Here is a 15,745-nt window from a genome sequence, read left to right as displayed (position 1 = left end):
GGTGGGAGAGGGTGGTTGGGAGGGGGATGGGGGTTGGAAAGAGGGGTTGGCAGGAGTTGGTGGGGGGGTTTGGAAGGGGGTGTGGGGGTTGGAAGGGGGTGGGGGGAGAAGCGAGAGAGTGGGAGAGGCAAAGAGAAAGGGTGTAGAGGGAAGGGGGTGGGGCGAGAGGGAGAAGGGAAGCGGGGATGGGCAAGAGGGAGAAGGAATTCTTGTTGGAATCATAAATTTTAACTGTGAGGATCAACATTTGACATCAAATTTACAAGTTACAGGGAGCAGATGGACGGTTTGTGCAGGAAAAATGTGGCACCTTCAAGGCATTTAAATGATGTAAATGATGTGAGTCGGTGAGAGGGCAAAGTCCGTGGGTGCCAGCATGGTGGCAGTAGCACAGTGGGGATTGTTGCTGGAATACAATGGATGTGAGAGTTTCAAGTAGGAGTCATTGGCATGCGATTGGTGAATGAGTTGAGGCAGTGTCTTGTATAGGTATGTACTAATTATTCAGTGCTTATATTATGTACCAAGCTGATTTTGAAAAATGTTTGTGAATTGTTTGCCTGCTTGTGAAAGATGTTATAATTTCTGTGCCAAAGCTAATAGTTGAATTCTTAATTGATAACACTGTTAAAATTCTATTTACTTCAATGAGACCCAATGTATATGAGTTACGACAAGTGAAGGAATACCTTCCTACAATCGGGTGTGAAGCTGGGGTGGAATCTTCAGCTCCACTTTAAATGAATGCTCAAACATTGCTGCTGTTATGTCTTGTGGTTCCCAGAAGTTTGAAATAAGCACACTTTTAGACACAATGCTGGAGCTTTCTTTGAATGTATTTTACAGATCACGTCATATGTTGTGGCATTGATGCATTGTTGCTGGGCACTCTGACTATAGTGCACTGAGCAGTGATGTGGCGCTCTGGATACTTTATGTATACATAAGCATGAACATGTAGTCCCTAAATCATATTGGAATAATCAGATAAAATCCCTGTTTCTTTAAAAAATGCCTCTATATATCAATATGACTTCTATTCTTTTTTATTTTAAACATAAAAATTGACAATTAGCCTCTAATTAAGCTGTACAATTTAAGAGTCTTTGATAGCTTGTTTTCTTTTCTCAAAAATCATTATTCCCGATATCGCTTAGGTGGTAAAATGCTGTGCCTCTTCTCTTCAAGCTCTGCATTATGATTTTGTTTCTCTTCAAACACTCTATGCGCCTGTCTTCCACCAGTTTTTCAGCTTCCTCCTTTGTCCACACTGCTTGGCTTTTTGCATTTTGCAAATGCTCGAGCATTTGTCGCAGTTTGTTATTGGTCTCCAGTAAATCATTCTCCGACTGTGATATAGTTTTAAGCTAAGTCTGCGTTTCACTAATTTGCTGTCTGAACTCAAATTGTCATTATTTTCTTTTTCAAGTTCTTATTGAAACGTGCTGTTGAAGTTTTGAGGTTCAGGACCTCCCTCTTGGAAACCTCCTCTGCTAACTGAACAGCATGCAGTTTCTCTTCCATATGTTGTTTTCAACATGCCATGTTATGTCCTGCTCAGCCTTCAGTCTTTTCCAGATAGCAACTTTCTTCTCTAGTTCTAACTTTTCATCTTGGAGTATTGTAGGTTTCTGGAAATATTCCTTAGCTGCCTGACTTTCTGAATTAGCTCTCTTTCCTTTTCTGTCATGAGCTTTGTGCCTTTCAATATCGGCCTTGAGAATTTCAATATCTGACTGCAACCCATTGATCTCTCTTTGCGTGTTATCTTTCATAACAATGGATTTACCCAGTCTGTAGGCTCTGACTCTGGCAATCACTTGCTTGTTTGTGATCAGAGGGCATTTTTCAACAGGTGTGCTACCCTCGACCCTCAGTGACACCACCTTCATCTTATGGTTTACTAAGATCAGCTGCAGCTCTTCACAACAGCTCAACCCCTGGGCAGCAGGATCATCTGTTTCAGAAAATGCAGTTAACTTCTTTTCCTTTGTGCCCCCTTCTGATTTGGTTTGTTCCTAGCTCTCGAATCTCAGTTCCACCATATGCTCAGCATGACATTGCTCAATTTCAGAGCATCTTTGTTTGGGTGCCCATTTTCTTTCAAACTTTCAGGAAAGATCTTCTGGTATAGTCTGAGCAGGATGATATTCTCTGCCCTGGTACCATAGGTTTATGGTTGTGCTTATTTCTCTCCTTTTCCTGATGTGAATGGCCGTGAGAATTTCTTTTCTCTGGGAACTTTTGTAATTAGCCATTTCATTTAGTTGTGTTATTCAATGTCTATTGTGTCCTCAAACTCAGTCATTTCCCAGGGTGTGCATGGTTTCTTTCTCATTTGTCCTGTTGCTCTGCCTCTGGTAACTCCTTTACCATTTTTAAAATTCTGCGCATCTTTTCCCAGTGATTGGTCTTTCTACAAGCTCTGCAGTTTGATCCATGTGCAGGACATTCCCTTCTGTTTGTGAACATCTTTTTTTCTCTGGTGAGCATTCTTTTGTTGCTGTTTCACTACTTCAAGCCTCTTGCCTTTCTCTTGACTTAATTAAAGGTTAGCATTTGGGTAGTCAGCATCTTCAATTGTCTACTCGTGGCTTTGTGTGCCCTGGCAGTGTCAACAGCCTGCCTTTTCCTGCCCAATTGGAGCATTTTGTGTATCCGTGTATGCAGAGCCCCAAATCTGGTGATCTATCAGCCTTTCATCTGTTTGAATTTACACTTGCTGGCTTATTTCTCAATCTCATTAAGAAATTATCAACGGGCTCACCTGGTTACTGCCTCAGGTTTTGAAATTCATATCGGTGGATTGGATGGTTTGACTTTGGCTGGAGATGTGTGCTGAACCTCTCAAAATCTTGTCTGGGTTTTTACTGTCACCCTCACTCAGCTCCTAGCTATTAAACGAACTTAACCCTGCCTCTCCTGTCCACAAAAGGATGTGACTGACCCTTTCTTCTTCACTAGTACCTTTTTTAATAAAAATCTACTGACTGTCAATCTGCACTTTTTATTAAACTTCTCGAATACCTCCACAACTCATTAACTTTCCAATTCATCTTGACCTTGAGCTGTGCATTCATTGCTTCGGCAGTGGCCATTTTGTTTCTGTGCAATTCACTCAGTTCTTCACTGCTATCAATTCGGCTTGATTTTTCTCAATCTAATTCAGCATTAAATCTGTTTAAAGTGTTTTGGTTTTACTGACAGACACCTACTGCCGTCATATGTTTTGTGGTTCCCAGAAGTTGAAATAATCATACTTAGGCACAAAATGCTGCAGTTTTCTTTAAATGTTTTTCACAGATCACACCATGTGCTGCAAATTGATACATTGTTGCTCAGCACCCTGATTGCGGTGCAGTGGTGAGCGATGTGGCACTCTGGATGCTTACGTATATATGAACATATAATGCCTAAATTACATTGGAATAATATAACAATATAAAAGCTGCTGTTGGCTACTAACTGTTATTTCAAATCTGAATAATTGTAATACAGTGAAGTTTTAAAACTATCGGCAGGCTCTTTGAGTTAGTTGCTAGAAGGTGGACCGACTCTGCTAATGGCTTAACCTAGTTTGTATGGAAGCTTCTAGCCTTTAGTTACCTTTCTGTCTTATGATCAGAGATGTTCCTTGTGCACAATCACATACATGAACTTGCTTTTTGCCACTTATAAGCATGGGGCTTTGGGAAAAGAAAGAAAAAAGATTTGCATTTATAAAGCACGTCTCACAGCCAGTGCTCATTGCAAAGCATTTTATAGCTAATGAAGTCCTTTTGAAGTGTAGTCACTTGCAATGTGGGAAATGCAACAGCATTTGATTGATGGATAAATTTTGGCCAGGGTACTGGGGATAACTCCTCTACTTATCACCCCTCTTCAAAAAAACAACCCTTGACCCTATTGTCCTTGCAAACTATTGTCTCCCTATCCAATGTCCTTGAATGTATTGTCCCCTCCCAGATCCATTCACATCTTTCCCAAATCCTTCCAACCTGGTTTCTGTCCTGCTACAATACTGAAACAGCCCTTGTCAAAGTCACAATGACATCCTATGTGACTGTGACAAAAGTAAACTTTCCCTCATCGTCCTTCTTGACCTGTATGCAGCCTTTGACATACTTATGCTCCTCCAATGCCTCTCCACTGTCATCCAGGTGGGTGGGGCTGCTCTCACCTAATTCTATTCCTAACCATCTATTGTAGCCAGAGACTTGCTTACAATGGCTTCCTGCTCCCTCATCGTAAACTCTGGTGTCCCCCCCCAAGAGTCTATCCTTGGCCCCCTCCTATTTCTCATCCACGTGCCGCCCCTTGGCAACATCATCTGAAGGCATGACGTTAATTTTTACATATACGCTGATAACCCCCAACTCTACCTCCCCACCACCTCTCTCAACTCTGACATTATTGCTAAATTATCACACTGCTCATCTGACACCCAGTACTTCATGAGCAGAAATTTCCTCCAATTAAACATTGTTTTTGGTCCCTGCTCTAAACTCTGCTCCCTAGCCCCAATTCCATCCCTCTCCCTGGCAACAGTCCGAGATTAATCCAGTCTGTTTGTGTCACGCCACTGGGGATAGTGCACTGTGATATCAAGCCCCACTGTTCCCCAGGTCGCGACAAATGTGATTAGTTTGACTAAACCACCAGGTTGCCCCAATTCTACCGAACTGTTTAATTTAGGTTAACAGAATACGAGCACCAGGTTTGTAAACTTAATAGTAGTAAATAACTGTTTATTGAACAAACTGTCGTTAACCAGTGGCAAAAGAAAGAAATATGAACTGCTAACCTCTAACACTAACGTGAGCTCTACCCTCTTAAACCCCTATACACAAACACACACATGCGTGCGCGCACGCAGACACACATGACACACAAAACATGGATTTTAAGGGTGGGATAGACCAATCCAGAGTACAGGATTCTATGGGTTGATTTTAATTGATGTCTTCCGAATTCCTTTCTGTTCCTGTTGATGACACGAGGTGGTCTTCCAGCACTTTCAGTATTTAGTTCACTGGCTCAACACTTGCTTTTCAATGTCTCTAACAGTGGTTTTCCCCTTTTCCTTTTCACAGGGGTTTCCTCAGAGAGAGAGAGAGAGAGAGAAGGTTATAGAGATATGAGGAAAATAAATTTAAGATGTTTTCTCTTTGTAGGCCAGGAGCTTTCTGCAGCATTGCTACCACACAAAACCTGGTCATGAGCCAATTAAACTGCTGTTGTCAGGCAGCTCCCTAGGTCCAGGACTCCTTTCTGGCACCATCCTGTTTTTCATGGCACACTCTGTTCTAGGGCTTCAACATTGTTTATATCGCTCATCCTGGACATGCCTTTCAAACTGCAGCCATTGTAATTTTAATCCATAGTCCAACAGAAAATAAAAATATATGTTCTTTACAACAGTCCAAGGGAAATAAAAAGATATGTTCCTTACAATTTACAAACTTGGTATCACACTTAATCCCGAGATAAGCTTCTAAGTTCCTATTTGTGCCTCCTTAATATTGCCCAACTTTGCTCCTGTTTCAGCTCATTTGCTGCTGAACCCCTTATTTATGCCTTCGATACTTCTAGACTTGACTATTCCAGCACACTCCTGGTTGGTCTTCCACATTCTACTCTCCTTAAACTTGAGGTCATTCAAAGCTATGCTGCCCGTTTCTTAACTCGTAGCAAGTCCTGTTCCCCTATCGCCCCTGTACTTGCTAACCTACATTGGCTCCCTGTTAAGAAATGTTTTGATTTTAAAATTCTTATCCTTGTTTTCAAGGGGTCACTCTCCTTATCTCTGTCACCTCCTTCAACCCAACAACCCTTCAAGATACATGTTCTCCCCTAACCCTGGCCTCCTGTGCATCCCCAATTTTAATTGCTCTATCCTTGGTAGCTGTGCCTTCGGTGCCTAGGTCCCAAGCTCTGAAATATCCTCCCACGACTTCTCTGCCTCACTTTTCTCCTTTAAACATGCTTTTAAACTTACCTCTTTGACCAAGCTTTTGGTCACCTAAATATCATCTTATATGGCTCAGTATCATATTTTGTTATATAAGCTCCCATGAAGTGCCTTGAGATTTTTCATTATGTTAAAGGTGCTATATAAATGTAAGCTGTTATTTTTGTACTTTCTGAAATAGTGTCACAGTTCCTTTTATATCCACCTGAGAGGTCATAGAGGGCCTTGGTTGAATCTCTCATTTAAAAGATGGCACCTCTGGGAGGTCAGCAGTCCCTCAGTACTGCACTGGAGTGTACAGTGATTTTTGTACTTTAAGCCTGGAGTGGGACTTGAGTACAAATTTCTGACTCCAAGTTGAGAATGCTACCAACTGAGCAATGATTGACAATGGGACTCTGTATCAAACTTTAAAAGTGAAGCCAGGCTGATGGCTGATGACCCAAAGTCAGGACACCGTTAAAGTTGAAATAAGCAAAGGAGTTGGGGCAAAGCAGGAAGCCATGATTGGATCATGCCAAGCATGGATTTTGCAAACTTGAAGATTTGTAGGAGGAAAGAAGGGCTGAGGGTAATCAGGTGCTCCAAAGTTCTGGAATTCTGAGAATGATTTAGAATAGGACACTGAAAGAAGAATCTTGCTTTAAACATTGTAGGAATTAAGAAAGTGGAAGAATATATAGAATGGCATATTTGCAGCTTAAGAAGAGGAAAATTAGAAGAACATTGATTAATGGTATTACTAAAATGGAGAAAGGCAGGAAATATATTTTTGTGAGCAAAAGTTGCACAGCATTTTCATCTGACTCGTCTGAAAAGACTTTTGACAGACTCCATGCTTAAGTGTACCAGGTGGCTGTTTGCCAGCGAATAGTATAGCTATTTGTAAAATTAACTAACAGACTTTTTTTGAGAATGGATACTACTATCGATTTAATGGCAATTCAAATTAAAAGGCAGCATGAAGGATTGTACATTGTAGGAATCTAAAATCCCATTGTAAAACCATGTTTTCAATTCAGTTTTCACATTAAACATATACAAATAAACATCAACATTGGTCTGAGATTTAATTAATAATGGTATTTTATTCAAGAAACACGTTTGCAGACTGAAGGCTGAATTAGTGTAGCGCACATCAAAAAACTCATATGAAGGCTAAGTAGCCAGGTTAAAAACATGTAACAATCATATAGTACCAAGAATAGACAAATTCAGCAGGTATCAAAGAAGTGATGAATGGGATATTAAGTAAGATAAAATTGAATTAAAATGATTTTAAAATTACAAGCCAGTAGCCCATTCCTACATTACAGGCACTGAAATACATATAAATTTCATAATTTAAGTTCTTCATTGAGGACGACCTGAACAATGTAAGGAATAGGACTACATTGGTACCTTTCTGTCCTGCATCTTACAGGATTGAACTGCTGAGTTGCCTGGATTGCGCTAGACATGATAGGCGAGATGAGGGTACCAATTCTGAAGTTGAGTAGATTGTATAAGGTATTTTTTGAACTTGGTACAGATATTAACTCTCTTCATAGAATTTCAATCTTTGTGACATGAAGAGTGCTGTTGTATAACTGGTACTGAGGACCTAAGATCTCAGCATGCACTTTTGCATTCTTTCGATTTGAGCAGTTTATGCCTGTGAAGCCAGGATGCGACACAAGCACAATGCATTTGACCAAGGGAGGGGTGTAGCCAGTGTAGATCAACAACAGGTCACAGTCTGAAGCGATGAGGGATCTGAGGATGAATATCCATTTATTTGTAACACAAACAGAATTACCTGGAAAAACTCAGCAGGTCCGGCAGCATCGGCGGAGAAGAAATCAGCCAACGCCTCGAGCCTTCATGGCCCCTCGGCAGAACGAGGGGCCATGAAGGCTCGAGGCGTTGGCTGATTTCTTCTCCGCCGATGCTGCCGGACCTGCTGAGTTTTTCCAGGTAATTCTGTTTTTGTTTTGGATTTCCAGCATCCGCAGTAGCTTTTAGCTTTTTGTTTTTATCCATTTATTTGTGTTTTTTTAGCATGCTGCCCACCAGGCTATCCCACTTCAAATCAGCTTGAATGTGTATACCCAGGATTTTCAAGGCTTTCACCTCATTCATGGTGTCTTTATGTCAAGGAGCAAGTGCCTATGTCTAACAAAATCTACTTGTATGGCGTTACATTTAGTAGCATTTAACTGCACACTGTTTTCCCCACACTATTCATTGAGGTGTCAGTAGTTTCCTGAATCTCACTGACAGCACCCTCTGCGCCCTGGACTGCACAACCAGTAGGCACTTCATATTGTCCATGTATTTCCAGTGTTTGAAGTCAGAAGAAGAGAGAGCGAGAGAGAACATCATTAAGAAAAAGAATTTGCCCAAGTCAAGTGACCTGAGGCACATCTGCTCTTGATTGAACACTTACAGATAGACAGCCACAGTCCCACACTTCAGATCTTTGGTCACCTGGTGTAGAGGTGGGGGGCAGATCAGATGACCCTCTCATTGGACTGCTCCTGGGCCTGGCCACACTGGATATTAACAGGTCCAGACAGTGGGCAATCAAGGGGGTTGTTCGTCCTTACTGCCTGCCTTTCTTCTGCTGCTATGTCCCTGGAGGGAGAGCATGTGGTGTCCACTGGCACACTCCTGCGCCCAGTAGTACAGGGGACAGTCTGGAGTGCATCAGCACAGGGAATGTTGTAAGTTTCCTTTAAAGTTCTTATTTTTATTACTGTGGGGGAGCAGTACCCCTTTCAAACGAGGCATTTAATTGGTTCAGGTTCCTCAAAAGAAGTAAAAAGAGACACTTATTGACACTGGTGGTGGGTTGTAGAGTTAGGAGCTATACATTTGTAATGTCTCACCGTGTGAATAAATCTAGACAGCAACATTTCCTGACATTTGAGTGTGATCAGTGAGGAAATCAACAATCCATTGGACAAGAATCCCCATGTACATTTAACTTTCTCAACTTCATAACCACAACTGTATGATAAATCCTGTCAAATACCTTTGAAAAATCTGTTGTAATAAAGGTTGAGATTGTTTTGAGCTTATTGAAGTTTTTACAAAGGAAGTTCACAACATCAACCAGATAATGGGCTGTCGACCTTCCAGCCCAGTTACCAAACTGATGACAGTCAAGTCAGAGATTGATGTCCAATAGTAATCACTTAGTCATAAACTACTCAGCAATTTAAGATAAGTGACCTGTCGAAGCAATGTGGGATAGTTTGTCCAGTGTTACTGCTTGTTGCTTTGTCACTGGAACAACAATTGCTTGCTTCTGTTAATGTCCAACTACTCCCTTAGCAAAGGAAGCACTCAAGACATAACAGAACACTAAACTCATTGGTGATGAGTTGGAAAAGCTTGGCTTGAGCTCCATCTGGACCAGCTGACTTTCCAGGTTTAACTCTATTGAGCTCTCGGAAGACTTCCTACGGTTTGGATCACAATAGGCTTTTTGGCTGCTAGAAAGGTTGGTAATTGGGAAAAGTCCAGAGATGTCATATCACTAGCAATGTCTGCAAAATATCTATTAGGAAATTGGCAATGGAGTGGTTGGGACTGATATCCATTAGGAACTGCAACCATCCCAGAGGTCTGGGAAGCTTAGTCATCAGTTCAATGTGGTGTTACCATGATGATGGATTATCGCCCTTCAGCTGCATTATCTGGTTACAATAGAAATATGCTTTTGCATTTGAAGTGGCATGTTGAACGTTGTTATGGTGCTATTTCCACTCCTGAGAGTCCCCGTTGTGGAGAAGCTTTTAATGTTTGTGGATGCTTATGGACATATGAATTAGGAGCATGAGTAGGCCATTCGGTCCCTCACGCCTGCTTTGCCATTTGATGAGATCATAGCCGACCTGATTGTGGCCTCTACTTTCCTGTCTACTCCCTTTACCCGTGGATTCTTGACTGACAAGGGAGTCAATCTAACTCTGCTTCAAAAATATTCAATGACCCTGCCTCCATTGCTGTCTGGGGAAGAGAATTCCACAGACTAACGACCCTCTGGGAGAAAAAAATTCTCTTCTTCCGTCTTAAATGGGAAACCCATTATTTTTAACTCTGTCCCCTAGTTCTAGTCTCTCCCGTAAGGGGAAACATCTTTTCAGCACCCACCTTGTCAAGATATAAGACTTCACCCCAGGGGTGCTGTAAGCTTTGTCACTTAGAATTTGAACACTCCTACAAGGAAAGTATAAATTCAGCGCCAACAGCAAGGAGGTGTAAAATGCATCACATTTAGCAGAAGCGATAGAAGAATTGAGTACCTAAGGCCAAGAGTGGAAAGATATTCAGGAGCCGAAAGCTCAGTAATCGGAGTCCCTGATTGGCCTCACCACATGCCTTGTTGATGTACATTGGAATGATGTAGTATTGGCAATCGGGGAGATCAGATGACAAAGTTATGTTCACTATTACCAAGTGGGCACATCATCTCACTTGCTTTGTAGTGGAAACACAGGTTGGTTAAATTCTTATCCAGAACTGCATAGGTTTATCTACTATCTTTTAAAGGGCATTATTACCACTAATCAGATCGATGAAATTCTCTAAGATGACAGATCCTTTCATATGACCAGATCAAATTTTGTTGACAATCTTGATTACATGTTTGATTAATTCAGAATCCTTACTGTAATTAGGAGGTGAATACATGGCAACAGTGTATATTCTTGAAACATCTGTGGGCAAACAAGGTGGACCTACACTTCCACCACTACTGGAACTGCAATGTCGTTGAGTGAGTTTGGATTGAGTTCCTGTTTAGCATATATCAGCACACTGCCACCCCTTTGAATGGAGCAACACTTGAAAAGTGAAGAAATCCATCCATTGGAAAATAATCAATTGATTCTATACTAAGCCAGGATTCAGTTATGCAAGTCCGCAAGGGAATCCTGAATAACTGCTGAATTCATCAAATTTGTTGTTTAGAGGTCACATGCTTCGCATGTAGATTTTTGCAAGGTTATAAAATTTTCTTTCATTTCTTTTCAAAGGAAAGGTGCATAATATGTTGAGGCAATGATAAGGTTCAATGCTTCACAATCTGGAGCCGTGGGTTAACAGGATTTGTATGCCAGTTTGCTGTTTGAATAAGGAAAATAAAAGCTCATGGTGTACGGGGTAACATATTGGCATGAATAGAAGATTGGCTAACTAACAGGAAACAGTAGGTGTAAATGGGTCACTTTCTGGTTGGCAAGATGCAATGAGTGGTGTGTCACAGGGATCACTGCTGGGGGCCTGAACTCTTTCCAAATCATTTATATAAATTGTATGAAGGGACCAAAGGCATGGTTGCTAAATTTGTTGATGAGACAAAGGTAGGTAGGGAAGTAAGTTGTGAAGAAGACATAAGGAGGCTAAAAAAGGATATGGATAGGTTAGGTGAGTGGGCAAAGAAACAGTAAATGGGGCATAATGTGGGAAATGCCCATTTTAGCAGGAAGAATAAAAAAGATGCCAATTATTTAAATGGTGAGAGATTGCAGAGCTCTGAGATTCGGAGGGATCTAGATGTCCTAGTGCATGAATTGCGAAAGGTTGCTATGCAGGTACAACAAGTAATTAGGAAAGCTAATAGAATGTTATTGTTTATTGCGAGGGGAATTGAATGCAAGAGTAGAGAGGTTGTGCTTCAGTTATACAGGGCATTAGTGAATCCACATCTGGAGTAGTGTACAGAATTGGTCTCCTCATTTAAGGAAGGATGTAAATGCATTGGAAGCAGTTCAGAGAAGGTTTGCTAGACTAACACCTGGATTGGGCGGGTTGTCTTCTAAGGAAAGGCTGGACATGCTAGGCTTGTATCTGCTGGAGTTTAGAAGAGTAAGAGGTGACTTGATTGTAACATATAAGATCCTGAGGGGTCTTAAATGTTTAATCTTTGGGAGAATCTAGAACTAGGGGTCACTGTTTAAAAATAAGGGGTCGCCCATTTAATACAGAGATGAGAAGACATTTTTTCTCTGAGGGTAGTGAGTCTTTGGAACTCCTTTCCTCAAAAGTCATGCGCCGATAGGCAGCGCGCCCGCACGTGCCAGCCCATCAACTTCTCCCCCGCTGGGGGGAAAAATTCTGCCCTTGGTTACAAAGGGGTGAAAGGTTATCGGGTGTAGCCAAGAATGTGGAGTTGAGATTAAAATCAGATCAGCCATGATTTCATTGAATAGCGGAGCAGGCTTGAAGAACCAAATGGTCTACTCTTCCTAATTCATACGTTCTTACGTATGTAATATGCCGGATTTTCTGCAAACCAGCAGGGTGTCATCTTGGTCTAAGACAGCCACATTCCCTAGCTACGTGCTTGGTGTTGGGTGGAAACTGAGGCCTCAGTACTTTGCATAAACTGCATAGCTGCGCCAGAGGATTCTTGGTTCTGTTAGCTGCAGCTTGCTTGTCCTACGTTAATGCTGGCTCCTGGACACTACCTGTGAGGAGAGTCAGCGTTGCTGGCAACCTGAGGATGTTCCCGAAGCCGGCCTGCAAGTCCCGCTGTTTGATTGGAAAGCTAAGACTGTAGCTGTGGTGCCTGGGACTAAGACTGTAGCTGTGGTGCCTGGGACTGAGCACTTGCCCTTGGCCTGCAGGCAGCGCTGGTGTAGCGCAAAGATCTGCTGGCACTTCATCTCTGGGCGGTAAGACGAAACCCATTGGTAGTGTGCTGTTTCCACCCAATGCCATCTTCTCTTTGTATTCCTAATGCTATTGTCAACTTTAGGTCCTAAAGTAGTTGCTGATGAAGCCAGTCATTCATCCCGTTTTAGGTGATCCACCCAGCAAAACAAAATAAAGTTCTTCCCATTACAGCATGTAACTGTTTTGCATCCAGCTGTACAAATGCTCAGAAATGTCATGATGTTAGTGGCTGCTGTTGCACTGGAGAATGCACTAATTTAGGATTCTATCTATCCCTAATAATATTGAAATGTTAAAGCAGTGCTCAGATTTATTGAGTATATAAGTACTTGTCGTAGTACTTAAGCATACACTTAAAAACAGTAGCAAGAATCACACCAGGCGATGCTGATTAGAGGATTGATGCATTACAGTTCTTTGCCTAGTATTCAGGCTGATTCAATTTCTCATTATAAGTATTTTTTTTCACACCAGTACTGCATGACAATCAGCATGTCTCTACATTATATGGTTTTATCAAAAAGTTACTAACGATCGTTAATAATGAGAAACTAACAAGGAATCTGTACATCATCAACAACTGTTACTAAGCTGATTTTCTCACTAGAAAATAATTATATTAATAATTAATATCCATTTGGATATTAATTTGCATCCTTATTTTAGTTGCATATAATTGCTGTTTGGCTATATGAATCTATTAACCATAAGCTTGCCTTTGATTCAACATTCCTCAGCACGATCCGGGGCCTCCCACTCTACATAGATTTCAATTAATAAGATAATATTTTGCTCAATGTCAGCAGGACTAACCGATATTCTTGTCTACATCCTCTGCTGCTATTATAAGAATTAGTCTCACTTCGAAAGCTCAGTGGTCACCATCTTGGAATTTCTTTATAGTTGTACAATTGTAGCATCATTTATTTTAATACGGTGAATTTTTAAAATTATATTATCCCACTTAACAAAGATTAGAAGTTAACATTGCTGCTATACCAAAACACTTCATATCTGAAGCAAGATTCTGATTAACACTGGTTAACCCTTTCCTTACAGTTGCTTGGTAAAACCACACTTTAGGAAGGATGTGAGGGTATTAGTGCAAAAAAGATTCACAAGAATGGTTCCAGGGATGAGGAACTTTAGTTGTGTAGATATATTGGAGATACTGGGACTATTTTCCTTGGAGAAGAGAAAGTTAAGAGGAAATTTGATTGAGGTATTCAAAATCATGAGGGGACTGGACAGTGCAGATAGAGAGAAACTCTTCCCATTGGTGGAAGGATCAAGAACCAGGAGGCACAGATTTAAAGTAATTGGCAAAAGAAGCAATGGTGTTATGAAGAAAATGTTTTTTTGCACAGCGGATGTTTAGGATCTGGACTGTACTGCCTGTGAGTATGATGGAGGCAGATTCGATCATGGCTTTCGAAAGGGAATTGGATCATTACCTGAAAATGAAAGAGAGTGACATTAGCTGAATTGTTCTTAGAGAGCCAGCATGGGCATGACAGGCCAAATAGCCACCTCTTGTGCCGTAACCATTCTATGATTCTATAAGACAAATCATAGCATTGAGACATGGTATAGCCTAGTCTTGTACCAGGATTGTGTTTGGGGGAGAAAAGAACCAATAGCAATACCGTGTCTCATATAAAATATATGAAGAACATAAGCAGAGAGAATTTGGTTTTCTTTTATGGCACAGACATTGGGGACTTATAGGTCACAATTCTCTACATTTAATAATTTATATGAATTCTGTTTGTTTTGCATTTAAATTGTTTAGGTTGGTAGCCACTTAAATGACAGACGACATCTGAGAGCATGACATGAGTGGATGAGGAGTTTGTCAGCTTATGTTCCCATTCTTCAAATTTTATATTTGTAATTTTTTTCTTAACTCCAAAAAGAGAGAATTAGTAAACACCATCATATCTGGTTGGGAGGGAGGATGAGTTCATTGTGCTGATTACTCGCCCGATATTGCGAGCATGACTGCGTTGTCATTACCCTGGGAGGTGTGGTTATGAGGGTATTTAAATGATCCTTTTTTTAATGATGCTGTTTCAATCCTGAAAAGCAGTGGAGTCATGACATTGTACTGTCATCCATCATTGGGAAAAAGCTTTCCAGGCCGTAGCTAAGAGCTGATGTTTTATTTTTAATATTTCAAAACTTAATTAGATTTTAATTATCTAGATCCTTTTTTGTGAACATCCATTGTGATATATTTTTTAAAAACTTAAAAGGAAATACAACTTTGCTTGTGATATTCCATATTTTGGATGTGTTTTACTGTCTGTGTGTGAGAGTTCCATCAGTAGGAGCTTTTTGTGCTTAACTAGGGACCACAGTTAGCACATGTTATAACCCACTGTGTGTTGCCATTGTTTTACAATAGGGCAAACACATAAGGCTAAAATAGTAATTGTTGACTCAGCTCAGGCTATTTTCAGTGTGATCTACTAAGGTGATTTTTAGCTCTCTGAATTCAGTGCTGCTGAAAGTTGAGCCGCCAGAATGCTTAAGGAAGTGCAACTCTGCGTTCCCATCTTGTGGATGTGAGTGGTAAATTGAGACACTTCTGTTTTGTTTTTATTTAATGGGCATGTTCTAACATTAATTACAAGTTTTTTTTAATTTTAGGGTGGACAGCATTTCACTGTCCATTTTAAGATCATGTAAGAGACATATCCCATTGCACTTGCTGTATAAATCAGATGGAATTATGAATAGTCGAGAGTGAGTAATAACACTAATGTACTGCAGTACTCGGGATGAAATTACAGCCTTTTACAGAAACTGCATCAGTCACATTTCAATATAAGATGGTACTAATGATAATTAAAAATAATATTCAAATTACTCAAGTTGGTAATATAATTACTTTCCAATTGGGGGACAATATTTTAGATATTGTATCTGGTTGTGTCTCAATCCCTATTTGTTTATTAAATGTGTTTTAATGCGTGTTACTTTTCTGTCAGTATTAATACAATTAGTAAATGGTTTTCCTGCCATATTTGTGTTGTATAGCAGTTTGCATGTTGCACACTTGCAGTTAATTGGCTGAAATTTTGAATTCTCAAAACAGCAATAAAT

At 40.6% G+C, this 15,745-nt stretch overlaps 1 long non-coding RNA gene across 1 annotated transcript in view; it reads left to right on the top strand.

The window, feature by feature from the left end:
- Window positions 1-15,745, top strand: part of LOC144682897 (uncharacterized) — a 30,218-nt gene that overhangs the window by 715 nt on the left and 13,758 nt on the right. The gene's annotated exons all lie outside the window — the stretch shown is intronic.

This window comes from Cetorhinus maximus, chromosome 7 (assembly GCF_964194155.1).
Source record: "Cetorhinus maximus chromosome 7, sCetMax3.hap1.1, whole genome shotgun sequence".
Lineage (NCBI taxonomy): Eukaryota > Metazoa > Chordata > Chondrichthyes > Lamniformes > Cetorhinidae > Cetorhinus > Cetorhinus maximus.
Note: the sequence above shows the minus strand (reverse complement) of the source record. Positions and strands in the feature narration are given on the sequence as shown.